Raw genomic sequence first — 16,219 nt, forward strand, 5'->3', positions numbered from 1 at the left:
ACGTATTTTTAGGAGGTCGCGTTTTTTTGTGATGTTATTGACTTCATTGTGTTGCAGTTTGCATAATGATAATCTAGCACTATTATTGTTTTTTTTTAACATTTAAACAAAAGTATATAACAGTTTTTGCAAAATATACAAGAAATAGGTTTTAGCCAAGTTATTTAATTTTGCCGCAATACCAAAAAAATGTGTTTTCCTTATCATTGAATGCATAATGTTCATCCAGTAGGAAATGTTCTTCTGATTCTAATTGTCTGGAGTTGATCTGTGATGCAATCTTTAGATTATATTTGCCCATCTATCCATACAGTAGTAGCAGGGTATTTTCACATTTTAACCACTGACACCAATAAAATACTTCCACCTCAGACCGTTGAAGATAGATAGCTCTGCTGCTCATTTACAGATATTTCTTTTTCCAAAGAGCACTTTGATTCAATGGAGGAAAGAGGCACATGTTCCAATCAATACTGTGGATCAATCAATGATTTTAAACCAAGTGGGGGTTTCCCCTTGCTCATGCTGGGATGCAGCCCAAATGTTGATACAGGCCTGCTTGGTGTGTGACAGAAAGTAAACAAACACCCTCATCCAATGTGTATGTGTGTGTGTGTGTGTGTGTGTGCACATATGTGGGAGACAGAGAGAGAGAGAGAAAGAACACACATGGTCTTTGACCTTTGGGTTCAAGGTATGTCACTAGGTGTGTGTGTACGTGCACGTGTTCAAGTTTGGGTAAATATAGCTTCTAGTAGCTCTCGGTGTTAGCAGTCAGACAGAGACCAAAGGAGAAAAACGGTAGAACAAAGACAAAAAAATAGACAAGTACAGGTTCCTGCCTTTAGTCGCTCAAACATCATGTCAAGTTCTTCTCAACCCCAGTCCCTCCCTCTCACCTTCACACACACACACACACACACACACACACACACACACAAAAAACATACTCCCTCCACATGGTAACCTCGTGCCCTTTACACCCAACCTCCCCTCCCCCAATTTCTCAGTCCCCACCTTCTATCCTTACCGCCCACCGCCATCCCGCCTCTCGTGCAAACCCGTTGTGTGTGTGTGTGTGTGTGTGTGTGTGTGTATGAAGAGTAGCCGATTGACTTATGCCTTCATTTCAGAGCTGTCACTCCTGGCCAAACACCATGACCCCTCAACCTCCATTTTGGAGGCGCGCTTTTTTTTTTCTTTCCCTCACCATATGAATATAAAAAACACATGTGGCCCAAAGGTGTGTGTGTGTGTGTGTGTGTGTGTGTGTGTGTGTGTGTGTGTGTGTGTGTGTGCATGTTTATGTGTACAGGTAAATCAAACTGACATAGCTCCTTTGAATGGCAGGAGCTGAATTACTTTTGCACTTCAATTTTGCACACCTGCCATTTATGGCAAACACTGGACTCAGCATAAACCATAAAAGCAAAATACATTGCTTCAAGATACAAATCAGAGCCATTAAATATCAGAACTGAACCTACATAACCAGATGCTGCAATTACAGGTTATTTCTTTGCAGGTTAAACAGCATAATACAAACATGTGGTTATTACAGTAACGTATGTTGTAGGTTAATATGTGAAAATTCACAGCATTTACAACAGATTTAATGCTATGTTGGAACAGCTTGTGTTTATTTTTCAATATTAAAAAACAGATCCAGGAGGTTTTTAAAGTATCATTTGCAATGTAACCACTATGACTGTAAATTAATCATTTTTATCACAGAATCCGGACGTTTTTATGATAACAGAATCATGGGTGCAACCTGAGGATTTTACTCCTCTAATTGAAACCTCTCCTCCTGGCTACTCCTTTTTTCACCAACCTAGACTTTTGGGGAGGGGGTAGAGGTAACTGTTTTCCTCAGAAATAATTTAAATCTTTCTTGTATTGACTTAGGGTTGTTTTCCTCCTTTGAGGCGCTTCCATTTGTATTTAGGGGAATACCCAGTGTCCGTGCCTTCTAGTTTACCCCCCAAATCTTCTTTTGGCTTTATAAACAAATTCTCAGAGCGCCTATTAATAATCCTACCCAGATATGACATGTTTTTAATTCTAAGTGATTTTAATATTCATGTCTGCTGCACCTCTAACAGTCCAAGTGCTGAATTTTTTATCCCTGATTGATTCTTTTAATGTATCTTTCTCACCAACCGGGCCCACTCATTGTCAGGGCCATACTCTTGACCTGTTTTATTTTATGGTCTTACATATCTGACTTGTCATGTTCTGATCCTTGTATTTCCAATAACTGTTGTATAGGTTTTAATTTGGTTTTACCTCGTTGTTTTAGCTGCTCACGTACACAGTTATGATCTAGAGTTTTTAATTCTACCTCTGCCGGTATTTTTTAGTAAAGCTTTTAACACTATTCCTTGTGAGATGGTGCCCTTTCACTATCATCTGCAATTCCATGCATGATGAAACTGCACCATTTAAAACCAGGAAAACTAATACATGTCCCAGCCATGGATAAATGAAAACATTTGTGCTTTCAAATGGAAATGTCGTAAAGCGGAGTGTCAGTGGAAGGCGTCAAAGCTCCCTGGCCACCATGAGGACATTTAGGCTCTGATGAAGCTCTTTAATGCTGAGGTTAAAAGCTTGCGATATGCCTACTTTTCCCATCTCATTGGATCTAATTTTTCTAATCCCAAGGTGCTTTTTAACATTGTAAACCATGTCACTGATGCTCCCCCTTGTCCCTACTCCTGAAACTGCAATGAGTTTTTAAACTTTTTTGCTCAAAATATCTCCCTCATTTGTCAGAGTACTATCTCACCCGTAGATCCCCCATCAGTTTGTTTAAACGCTAGGCCTGATACTTGTTTTGAGCTCTTCAACCTTGTCTCTCAACCTACACTGTTAACGAAATGAAGGATCTTCTCCTCTCCTCTGGACATTCTCCATTCTTCTCGATTTCTCCTTTTATACAGAACATTTTAAATAGCTCCCTTTCTTCAGGCACTGTGCCCCACTATTTCAAAAATGTTCCTGTTCAACCCCTTAAAGAAACCCACCCTCAATTCAAATTATTTCAACAATTTTAAAGCTATCCCTAAACTTCCTTTTTTAGCTAGTGTCCTGGAGAAGATGGTTGTTAATAAACTTTTAGCCTTTATGAATGATAACTCTATGTTTGAATCAGCTTTTAGAGCTCACCACAGTACAGAAGCTGCTCTTCTTAAGGTAATGAATGACTTGCTTTTAGTTGCTGACGCTGGACGTCCCTCCATTTTGGTACTCCTAGTTCTCAGTGCAACGTTTGACGCAGTTGATCACATCATCCTCTTGTCCCGTTGAGAGCAATGGATGGACATCAGTGGCACAGCCCCTTGAATGGTTTAAGTCATACCTTACAGACAGAACTTTCTGTGTTGGTATTGCTAAGTCTAGGTCTTCCACCTCTAGGCTGCATTGTGGGGTTCCTCAGGGTTCAGCTCTTGGCTCTTGGCTCTTGGGACATCTCTTAAGATCACACAACATCAGTTTCCATATTTACACCGATGATACCCAGGTGTACCTCAGCTGTGACCCCGATAATTTCAATTAAGTTTTTTCACGCATAAACTGTCTTGAGGACTTTCATAAATGGATGGCTGAAAATTTCCACTAATTCAACTCAAAGAGATACTTCTTATGGGCACTGACTCCTCCTACACTCAAATTACAAACATACTACGTTCATACTCTCATCTTATTTCTCTGCAGTGTAGAAACCATGGTGTTTTAATTGACAGCAACCTCATTTTGAACAGCCACATCAAATTCGTCATACAGTCATGCTTTTTTCAACTGTTTTATTGATGGTGCTATTGTTCTTATTGATTTTACAATGAACACTTCCATGATTCCTCTTGTTTGTTGTTTTTATCCTGTACAGTACCTTGTAAACTTTGTTTTTTAAAAGGTGCTATACATATATAGTTTATTATTATCATTATTATTATTGTTGTTGTTGTTGTTGTTGTTTCATGTTTACAAACTTATTTAGAGGGACTCTGGCATAACCAGCAGCTCATTTGTGATTTCTCTGCATTTTTCCCCCCACACCTTATATTAATGGAAAGATATTCTGAGCTGTTATCATAGCAACGTGACGAAGACTTATTGCATAGGAACAGAAAATCTGGGTGAAAAAGCAGTTTAAACAAACCTGATCCTTTAAAAAAAACATTTTTATGTCAAAAGAATAAGAAACAATGAGCTTTAAATACTTTCAAAGTTTAATGATTTCTATGCTATACATGGAATTAAAAATAAAACCTGACTGCAATGACACCCGTAGGTGTCATATGTGTTTTTTTAAGCAGATGACATTTATTTAGATGACGTTATTTTGGAAGTCTGCACAATATTTCACCCCATGACACAAGAGTTCTTCACCAACCCAAGTCAATTAGGTTGCAGTGTGATGCACACATTTACACATGCAGGACAGAAACAATGCATCCATCTGATCCGTCTGTAGGTAGGCGGCCATACCAATCAGGTCCCAGCTAGAGGTCGAGATGACAAACACAATAAGGCAGCAGATTCATCACCCCGTGTGCTCTGACAGTAATTGTCCTGGGTCCATGTCGCAGTCCCCCTGTTAAAAATAAAAGGGATGCTCCTTTGACAGAGATGACATCGGCGCCAGTCACATGCATTTATGCCAGACACCTCCTGTATTTGTTATGACACACTTTCAATTTAGCAAAAGGGCCCCTGCGAAGATGAACAGTGCCCTACGTGGGAGGAAGGCTTGTGAAATCAGGTCGCTGTGGGTGTAATTTAGACTTTGGTAGAGGAGGCGAGACATGTGGATGGATTTTGTTTAATAAAAAGGCATGTTTTGTCCTGTTGCTAAATGTGAATGTTAGGAGTACAAGGGCGAGCTAGACGTCCATCTCTGGGGGATACGGCAGCCCAGATCGATAGGTGGGATGTCAGATTGAATTGAGGTCACTCTTTGTCTCCCCGAAGAGGTCCCACTTACTGGCTCACCGTCAAAATGTAGAGACATATTAAGTGAAAGCAAGGGTGTGGAGGGGGAGGAGGCTGGACAGTTGTATCGCTGATCCTTGTCTTGTCAAAGCAGCATGGTTTTCTGTTCTGCAACATGTTCATTCTCAGTTGCTCTGAGAAAAGATGTGCTCTTGACACTGACAGAGTCTGTTCTTTGAGGGATCAATAACCTGATGAGATGTGATGAGGGTGTTGTTGCTCAATTCTATCTAAATGTTAAACGGACTGACTGTGGAGTTTTTCTGCTCAGCTGAAAAAAATATGCACATCTGCGATAGTGAATATAATGGCAGGTAGATTCACCGCAGTGTGGGGCTGAAATGATTGGTTGATTAATCAATCATTTGTCAGACAGAAACGGTATTGATTGCAATTCTGATAATTGTTTTAGTGATTTATCAAGTAACAAGAGGTTACAGCCACACTGTGGACCAAAATGTGTTTTTGATGTTTTGCTGTAAACGTAATAATAATTGACCATATGGATGGTGTCAGAATAAAAGTGTTACATATTATAAGTGTTTATCATGTTGTGACCATCAAAGTGTTATGACGTGTGTGGCTGATTTGTGTGAGGATGGTTTAAGCAGAAAATTTGACTTCCTGGTGGCACTAGAGGAAAAGTCTAGGAACCAACAAAGTCAGCAGGCTTTATCCTCTGGGAACCATGGTTGACGGTAATAAATTTCATAGCAATCCATCCGACAGCTGTTGAGATATTTCAGTCTGAACCAAAGTGATCAACAGCCTGATATTGTCATCCCTAAAGCCACGCCGCTGCCTTTTAGCAGAGCTAAAAATACTAAGTATTAAAAATGTTAAAAGTTTCCTCTGTTAGCTGTCATTCTACAGTGTCAAATCAATACTAATTAAACGTCAATACTAGTATGTTTTCATATTAACAATGGATAAAATGAGTATGTTTAATGTGAAAGGAATTGCTTGTGGTGACAAACAGAAAATGATCACCTGACTCTGCAGTTCCCATCAGTTCTACTGAGCCTCAGCACCCTTCGGCTCATTGTTTTGGATTTTCAGCCTGCAATTTTCAGCAGTAGCAGGCAGCTGTTTTCAGCTAAAAGCTCTAAAAAACCCCACTGTATGCTACCTACTCAGCAGCAAACATCAGCCAGACAAAGTTAGCAGCTAGCAGGCGAATATAGTGGAACCTTTAGCAGCCAAGGAGGCATTAGTAGGGACCAAAACAAAGCTAAAAGGAGAGCGAATATTGGATTTACATTCACTAGGTGACCAAAACACAACTTAAAATGAAGGCTAATGTTGCTCCATGTCTGCCGGATGTGTAAATACTTACATGTTCACCATATCAACTTTATAACTTTGTAATATGTCAGTGTTGTGTTTACGACTTGTTCTGCCGCTCCCAATAGGCAAAATCATTTAATACTGACATTAATCCTTACTAACTGAACTTCTGAAATCAGCAATCCGCAGACATGTGTTTTATTGGCCTGAGTGTTATTAAATGGCTCCAATTAAGTGATCGTTTTCAGCTTCTTTGCTGCTGTGTCTTTGCAGTACAAAATACTCAGAATCCATCTTTAGCCTCAGTGGCTTTTAAAATCCATAACTTTTTATGGCTTGTAGAACAAGACAAAGCCAAAGTTCATTTTGAGTTTCATTGATTTCCTCTTGTGTTTTTTCTTTCTCTCTATGATTTATATCTGAATGCGAGACAAAAGAGCCCGGCCTGAAACTCTTTACCAAGCACGCCCTCTTGACACTTGATATATAGAGCAATGCATCTCCAAAGCTAATATTATAATGAATTGGATCTGTGTCTACGTGTGTGGCCCAACAGTGGACTGTTTGTGAAGATGTCCCAAAAGCAATACCCCAGTTTCCAGAATCAACAGACCCCCATTTAGCATTCCCAGATCCCTTGAAATGAAACGTTCATTTTTCCATAACTGTCATCTCCGGCAAAGCATTGCGGGGGAATTGGATCTGTCTCTGCACAGCCCCTCTCCACTCAGATCTCATCAAGCGTGGGTTGGAGTCACCCCTCTCCCACGGAAATTGCTCTGAACGGCAGGAAAATGTACATCATTGAGGTGCTGACCAAAAATGGCATTGGCTCCTTTCATATACAGACACCACCCCCACCAGCGTTCCTCTTATAAATCCTTAAAGAGGGCCCTGACTCCAATGTATGGTAACACCATCAATATTGATGTGGGAGAAAGTTCTTCCAAAGCCGCCTCAGTCACAGAACATTAATATTGATAGTGTTGTGCACCAGCCCGGACGCTCGGTGTGACTCTAAAATGGTAATGGCATCTGGTCTGGGGGTTAGAGGCCAATATCATTGCTGAATATGGACATGGCTGTTTAGCTGCAAGCAGGACAGGGGGCCATGCCAATCATCGTGTCCTCTTCGTCAACCTTACCATATCTGGGGTCACTGAGAAACTATGACTCTCACTTCATTTGATTTTATTCTTCTGACAAACTTTTCCCAGGATAGGTCCAGTGAGATTAAAGATGCTATTCATGGGAGACCACAAGAATCATTTTCAAATCATTTTTTGTGTTTTTCCTTTTGCAACAATGTTGATTTTTTATTTTTTATTTTTTGTCTTCTTTGAAGGTGGGTGACATTCAGGTTTTGTGGTTAGTTTATTCCTTGGATTGTGGGAGCACTGAATTGCAAAATGTTTGACTCAATGACTCAGCAAAGACAGAGACAAAGTAATCATTGTCTATATTTTTGTCGTTTTTCCAAAAAAAACAAAAACAAAACTTCTTTATTGTCTATGTTCTCCACAACAAAGTCAAGTAAAAAGGTTGTACATTGTTAAAAAAAAAAAAAAAAAAAAACACCAAAGGGAATCACCTCATGTATTGGTCTTTTAGAGGAATTTATTCACAATCAATAAGCTGACAAATCTGCTGATTCGTTTCGGCACAAAGCCTCTCTCAGAGCATGTCTCTGAGGAAGGCTTTATGCCGAAATGCTGCTTTTTTTTTTAAAGGCAGAGAACCCAGATGAATTTCAGTGCAGCAGAAGTGCACCTGATTCCTCGTAAGAACAAAGTAATTATTTGTTGCATATAAAAATGCCACAATATATTCTATATATCTACATTGTCTGTAAATGTTACAACATAAGATCATTATAAGTCACTGGGTCTTTAGAAGTCAAGAACATATGATACCAGGTGACCTAATTTAATCACTCTTTTTTATTATTTTATCACCCTTATACTGTTTAATTGACTAAACAACTAAGACATGCATGCTTCATTTGACTTTGATGCATTGACCTGAAGTGGAGAGTACAGCCTGCATTTTATGAACAGTTAAACCATCAGCCCTAATGATATCATGGCTCCATCGTTGTGGTGTCCTCCGCTTGTGCAAACACGTGATTACACTGAAGTTTTTTTCTGGGTCAGTAAGTTAAATATTTCAGATGGTTTATTTTTAGCGCCGTCTGTTTCCACTTTGTGTATTCTCTGAACATTTGTGTGTGTGTGTGTGTGTGTGTGTGCGCGCATGCACACATTAGTGCATCTCTCTCACTAACTGTGATATCTGCAGGCTGCATTTGACCCACTAAGTCATCTTCACATGGCCCCTGGGGTTTATCAATTGAGTGGTGTGTGCAGAAGGGACCATTATAATTGGTTACCAATGACTGTTAACACTTCCAACAGTATACAGGTCCTGTGTTTGTTGTTTTGACAGTAAAAAGGTTTTATCCTCAGATGTGAAGGCAGTATCTCAGTTGTGTGTCACCGCATGATTGTTTTCAAATAGCTCAATTTTAGCTGCTTTTCTTTACAAATCAATAACTCTTAGAAACAGCATACAGTTCCTTAGGAAGCTATTGTATGTGTATCAAATGCATATTAATTACAAATCTTCTTTTATGACTCTTTATTATGTTGCTTCCATCTAATTAATCTAATGGAAAAATAATTGCCCTGCACCACAAGTTCAAACATACAGTCTGCTTAAAGCGGTGGGGGGAACTAAACCACATTAGATCACTTGTACATGGCATTAAACTGTCAGGGTGCAAAGAGGGCATTGTAATTGCCGCATAGATGAGTGGTCATTGAACTGTAAAAAGCAGACAAGTTTTCCACAGATTATGAGAAACAGACTGATTGGGAACTGCCCAGGGCAAAGGTCCCATGATAGTTTTTGATCTTACCACATATGTGGAATCAATGCAGGGCTCTGTTGTTGACCTTAACCGTTCTCTGCAAAACATACCGCTGTTCTGTTTCCTAAAGACAGCACTCCTACAGTATCCCTGCTCATCCCCTGCTTTGCTGCTCCCTTCTCCCTTGCTCATTTAACCTCTCCTTGATTTTCTTCAGCTTGTTGTAGTTCCTTTGATGATCTGGAAACTTTGAGCGTGTTTAAAGTAAGCTCTTTGGCAAATGAAACCAAGGAACTCTGCAGCACATATTTTTGCTGCTTTATCTATTCTTTATCTGTAAATATTTATTACATTGTGTGATAATGTTCCAGGAAAAGAGTCTAGTTTTTGCAGCTGCTGAGTTGCTGGGACTGACAGCTTTTTCAGATTTTTGCAAATTTATTTTGCTCACTTCTTATTAAAAGTATTGTTGTTTTTGAGAGATAATCTTCACCAGATAAATTACAACACTGGTTGCCTATTCAAGGTCTTACAACCATCTGCTATTTTTACCTTTTTTCTGACAAATTATGTCTTGAGGTCTTATGAACAATGATTGTCTATAGTGTTGTTTTTTTACTGCAAAAATGTGTATGATTTCACTACAAACACTGGAGATTGAAGTTTCTGTTCCATCTTCTACCAAATGTCAACATTGGTCTCTCTGAACCAAATGAAGGTGATCTTTCTGTAACCTTAACTAATTAGTTTTAGTTAAGCAGGCCTTAAGCATAAATGTGGCCAATCAGAAAATGCTCATATGAGCCATGTGTTGAACTGTCATATGAGTTTTGGAATTTGCTGATAAATAGGGAGCTCTTGACATTTTGTTGAACTAGCCTGTCAAGTAGTGGTCCTCTTGAATCGAAACCAAGATTTATAAAAGTGGTGAAAGTTATTGAAATTAAACTATGAAACACACTATTGTCTGCAAGTACTGAACAGCTGATGTGGCAAAAATAAGTGAAAATTGTTTTCGGGAGAAAACTTGGCAGATAAGTAACTTTAGTTACTAATCATACAAATGTTAATTACTTGTTTTTTCATTCACAATCTTGGCAACTCATTAAGCTGAGTAAAATGAGATGTCTTCACTCTATCATCTTGACTTTCTCAGGGGTTTACATAGAAATCGTTTTGCTCCTACTCTTGTTGTCCTGGTGCTTACAGTGTCAGCTTGTGAAATTTCAAAGCTTAAAAATGTAAAGTGGAGCCATCCTGACTATCTGTTTCATAACTGATATTATATGAAGTGATTTATTTATGGACAGACACAAAACAAAATCCAAGGGACAATTTCAAACACGGTCCCAAGATGTTAAAAGACAAAGAAACAAAACAACACAACAACAATAGAACACTGCAATCCAAAAAAATAAAACCGCAATTTAAATAAAAAATAATAACGGCCACAACAAGGACAATTTGACTGTGAAATAAAAATTAGACCCATGCTACAAACACTGTGAAATACTGTAAGTCCACATGGACAAAACAGAGAAAATAAAGATGCCTCATCTTGAAAGTCCCCTTTCTAAACTAGTTCTATCCTAGCATTTCATCTGTTAACAGGCTTGCAGCCGTTCCAGGCGATGCCACAGGGCTCCATTGTGCCTCTGCCAAGCTGTGACAGGGTCCCGTCCAACTTCTCACCTACAGCATTGTCCGCCTGGGGAGCTCAGTGCAGAGTAATTGGGAGCCGAGATTCCAGGACAAGTTTCTTTTTGTCCATTTTGTGGGAATCACTGACCCGAACGTGTGAGGTCACAGCTGCGGTAATTGGTGCTGTGTATACGTGTGTATGTGTGTGTGTGTGTGTGTGTGTACAGTAAAATATGTGTACCATTGTTCTGCATTGCACAGGTTGCGTATGAACAGTATTAGCAATGAGTGTACTTGTGCTATTTATGTGAAGTGTTTGTGTGTCTCTGATGAACAGTTTTCAGTGTTTACAAGTGAAAGTCTGTCCCAGAGTTGCCTCTTCTGTCCCTGAGCTACAAAGGCAGGAGCTCTACAAACTGAGCCCCTTTGTTGGCCACATGAGATTTTAAAAGAAGAAACAACTACCAATAAAGTAAATTTGTTCCACTAACAAAAAGGTGCCACACTATTTACCACACAATCATGGCTTTATTTCTTTATTTCTTCAGAAGAATAAGTTTTCAGACTATAAGAAATGATCCTATCAGGTAAGGGGAAGTTCAAATATTCAGCTCTTATCCCAAACTGCTTCCTCTCCACTTGCACAGTGTTGCTCTGCGTGAAGTCACACTCGCAGCAGTGAAGGGCACTCCAGATTAAGGTTAAGGGTATAAATAAACACGTAAACTGTGGGATGCACTCACAACTCTTCACCATAACCAGGAAAAAAAAAGACGTCACATCGGATACTGATATACGCCTTGCTCATTCAGCTTTTATGTGTTGTTTCTCAGGAAATGTGTAACACCCCCAAATAATTATCAATGAACAGATGGTACATTCTATTTTTGTTGTTGTAGGATTTTTTTGTTGCATACATATATGATAGCCTGATAAGCAGATTGAGCTGCTGTTTTTTTTTGTTTTTTTGCCTTAACCAATTCATATCAGTGATATAAGTAATGTATCTATCCCTTGAAAATGAAGCTGCTGTAGGGGGGTTTCAAGGAGCAGTTAACGTGTTTTTCCCAATAATCAAAAAATATACAGATTTAAGAATTTTTGTATTTCTGTAAATTGAATTATAATGACCTGTGCAGCTGCATCCACCTAATCCATGTTTGTTGCCATTTCTGTCACTATTTTTTTATGGATGTATCGAGTGCTAGCTAGCTATGTAGTAAGATGATGTCCCTGATCCTAACCCCACCTACTAAGCTCTGATTGGTCAGTTGGTTTCTAATCGGGAGAAACAGCCATCAATGGGCACAACACTAGACCTGATTGAATTGCTGAACACTTGTAATTTCATTTTTGCTCCATTTTGTCTAAACCTTGCAATAAAAGTCAGTGTAAGAAAAATGAAAGTGACTGACAAAGGAGCACTTATGATTTTCTTCCTCTCTAGAAAATGTTTCTATCTTATTTAAATGTTTTTGTAATGTGTTGTATGCTGATTAAGGCCACAAGCCAAAACGCTTTGGTCAAACAATAAAGTTGTTCTTTATACTACAAATGTTGCTTTTAACCTCTTCTTTCTTTCACTCTCTGACATGTGTGCTTCCATTCAGGAGTAGTGGAGTTTGATAAGTCAGTACTGGTTTTGGATGGCTCTTTGCGTGTCTCTTATTATCCTAATGGAAACACGCAAAGAGACAAAATGAACAGCAAGGGGGTGTAGAGAATGACATTGACCTTTTCACTGCAGATATATTCAGAGACTCAATTAAACGTACCCTGTAGACCTTTCTAGTAAACAAACAAAAGTTATGCTTACATTCAGGGATTCTTACCAAAACGCATCGTTTTATCCTTGAAGTCTATCATTTGCAAAGCTGATATTTTAAACATTTTAGATTTTGCACTTTTTACAGTACATCCATGCTTGCTTGTAGTTTTCTTAATCAGCTCCTTTATTGGTACATTACTGCCATCAACTGTCGATCAGTGAAAAAGGAAAAATGAAACGGGGATCCACCAGCGCTGCTAGTGGTCAAATACTGCACAAGGTAACTTCAACTAAATGTCCACACCTTGGTGGAGCTTGAAATTCGATATGTGTGACAATACACACAGCAAGGAATGCTAGCTCTTTGGTACAAGTATTGTGGTCATTATGGTAATACTGAATTTGACTGTGTTCACATCCATCAACAAACACAAAAAAGACACTGGAAACCATTTAACTTTGTGTTTTCAGTGCTGAACCTGAAAGGAACAGAATATCACAAATGAAACGTTAACACAGAGATCAATTAAAATGCATCTGTATTGTTGCATTAAAAACAAGAAAGGTGGTTGTAAAAGTGACAAAAATCAGGACACTAATTCAGCCATTTGGTTAGAATCAAGTTTAAAAATGATACCAACATGCAATGAAAACCAGATAAGTGGTAAACAGAAAAATGTAGCTTGTCAGTGTAATCTTCTTGGAGCTGGAAACAGTGACCTCCATTTGGCCCTAGAGGTGAAACCTCATCCCAGGTCGTGATAGGTGGCACTGACACCAGCCTCCCCCCAACTGACCACCTGTCAGTCTACACCCACTCTGGGAGTCCACTGCCTGGTTTCCACAACAGTTGTTTCCACCAACAAGGCCCCAAGATGTGGCCACCACCTGTCATGACCTCGGGGAACGCTGACTGTAACACTTTTTAAAAATCAATCCCTGTTTTCCTTTTGAACAGAATAGTTACTTGTAGTGTGGGAGTGAGTGTAGAAATTAACAGCTTGAATTCAGCAACATTTTGCTCTTGCACTCTAGTGGTTCAGCATGATCTGTCCAAAATCCTTCATTGAGAGATAGAGGCATGATTTCCCAGACGTAGACTAATCCTCTTTACATTACTGGACCTGGGATTAACAGGGGATATTGACAAGGGTTTGACCCACGTCTGGGACAATTTACTCAGAGCTGTCAACAAAGTTCAGACGCCGGTCATTGCCATTGACAGACAAGCTGGGTGTTCTGATGTGCATTTGTGTCTTTTTTTATCAGGTTGAGGGATGCTGGTTTGGTTTATAATATTTTTTTTCTCTCTTCCTGGGGAGCAAAGTGCCTGAACTCTTTACTCTCGTCAAGAGGAGGGATCAGTCAGGTAATCAATTATTATTATATCACATGTGATCAACTTTCAATGATGAGTCATATCAATAGGGTCTCTGCTTCAAATGATTAAAAGTGAAAGGACAATTTCCGTTGCAATTTGTTCATCAGAGCAAAATGTTTGGCCATTAGGTTCCAGTCAGTGATAATTAACTAGGACCGGGTGTTAAATTGGTACTGAACGGAGGAGCAAAAATTTAACTCTAATCATGTTCTCAGTATGGTATTTTTACAATGGAAAATGAAAAAAATGAAAATGAAGTATACTTAAAATTGCCTGTATGTATAATAGAGCTACAGTACATAATGTTTAAGTGTTGTACAGATGGGGGACACAGGTGGTGCTACCCTAGTACTATTTGCTAAAACTGGCTGGTAGTGAAATCCACGACCACTGAAAGATGTCTGATAACAACAAACCAAATGTCACTTTCTTTCTCAGATGTAAGAGAGTTATTCCCAACCTTGGGGTCAGAGCCCCAACATGGGGTTGCAGGATAAATCTAAATTATTGCTATTTTTTACTTCTACTGAATTACAGGGATTTTTTTCTGCCTAAGGCCTTTAAAAAATAAAGAAGGAAATCACATTCTTTGAAAGGAAAATAGATAAAACCGGCCAAGAAGGGTCACAAGTAGATGTTTTGTTTTAAGAGTTCACAACCCAAAAAGGTTGGAAACCAGTAGGACAGTATTATGTTTATGGACATATTACTCATAACTGGGCAAAAGTGAAAACACTCGGAAAGAAAGGGAGGGAGCCATTAGATGCAAAAAAAAGATAAAAAATTTAATATGCTCAATATGTGCACAAGTACAGGCACTAACAAACAGATGAAGAAAAGGCTTGCAATGTGTGTCAATCACAGTTCTTTTCCTCAGGCGACATCACATGGGAAAAAGTGAAAAAAAATGGTGGACAGTAGTGCAACAGCAATGAAATCAGTTTTTAGCCTGTCACAGGTCACAAAACAGAAAATAAGTTTTAAAAAAAAGTACATTTTCAGATGTCTACAGACACATTAATGTGGTGTTAGGACACATTTGTTTCTTGTATACAAATGTCAAAAGCATATATACTTATTGGTGTTAGTGTATGGTATGGATCTGGGACACACTGTCAGTCTATGAACAACACAGGGTCTCCTGGCCATTCCTCCAGGGACAGCTCTGTGACCTTTTCACTTACAATGTGTGTGGTAGCAGAAGTAACACAACTTGTTCTGGCAGAACTCTGCGATGCCCTCTAGGCTGGACACCAGCATGTGGTCCATGTGTGACAAACACACACACACACACACACACAAACAAACACACACAGACGCACTGTCCCTGTGATCTCTGGCTGATACACCCTGTGACCTAAGAGGGGAGCAGTGTTAATGCAGAGTTATGAAACAACAAGGGATCAATGGGAAATCCTCTTTTCATCCCACGCGGCTTTCTTAATAACCGTCAGCATGTGTCTGAAATGCAAATATCCTTATGTTTATCATTCTGAGTAATGGATTCAACTCTGTCAGACTCTCGATGAGCAATAGTGTAATCAAAGGGTATGAGACAGAACGAGACAATATAGACTTTCAGCTCTCTCTATCCTCTGTCATTAGGTCAGAACATTGTTTACATATATATGGATTGGTGAGGACACCGCCACACTAATCCATTTGTGTCTGTACATATCATTCTTATTAATTTTTCAGAGGGAGTTGTTACAGTAATTGTTTGGATGGAGGTACTAATGTTTTTCCATCTCGTAGTCATCAACAGACTACAAAACACAGATAAATGAGAGATTGGTGCAACATTGAGATGTAAGTAGGTTTTCTAGGTCCTATTCTAATAATAAACCTTAACAGAAATGAATGTACTTTTTTAAAATGTATGTCAATTTCCTAATGGATCATTGTGTGCCTTTAAAGATATTACTGGTATTATGTAAGTAGGTTAAGATACTAGATGGATGGATGGATCTAGTCAATGACTGAGTTTCCTACAGTGTCTAAATATCTGCGTTGTTGTTGGAAGAGCTTCAAAGAACTGAATTCACACATTGCTTCTTCATTGCTTCACATTGCAGTCTAAACCATATGATGTAGACTACTGCTCAGTAATCCATAAAGTTCCAGATCTCAATTGGTGTTGAGTCTCAAGTAAAAAAAAAAAATCAATACATATGGATTTAGCGAGACATAATTAGCTTAGCACACTAGCAGTTTGTGGCTTTGTGAGCGAGGATGTTGTCACACAATATTTGTACATAGCTGTCTGCATAACACT

The sequence above is a fragment of the Thunnus thynnus genome, chromosome 10, assembly GCF_963924715.1.
Source record: "Thunnus thynnus chromosome 10, fThuThy2.1, whole genome shotgun sequence".
NCBI classification, from domain to species: Eukaryota; Metazoa; Chordata; class Actinopteri; order Scombriformes; family Scombridae; genus Thunnus; species Thunnus thynnus.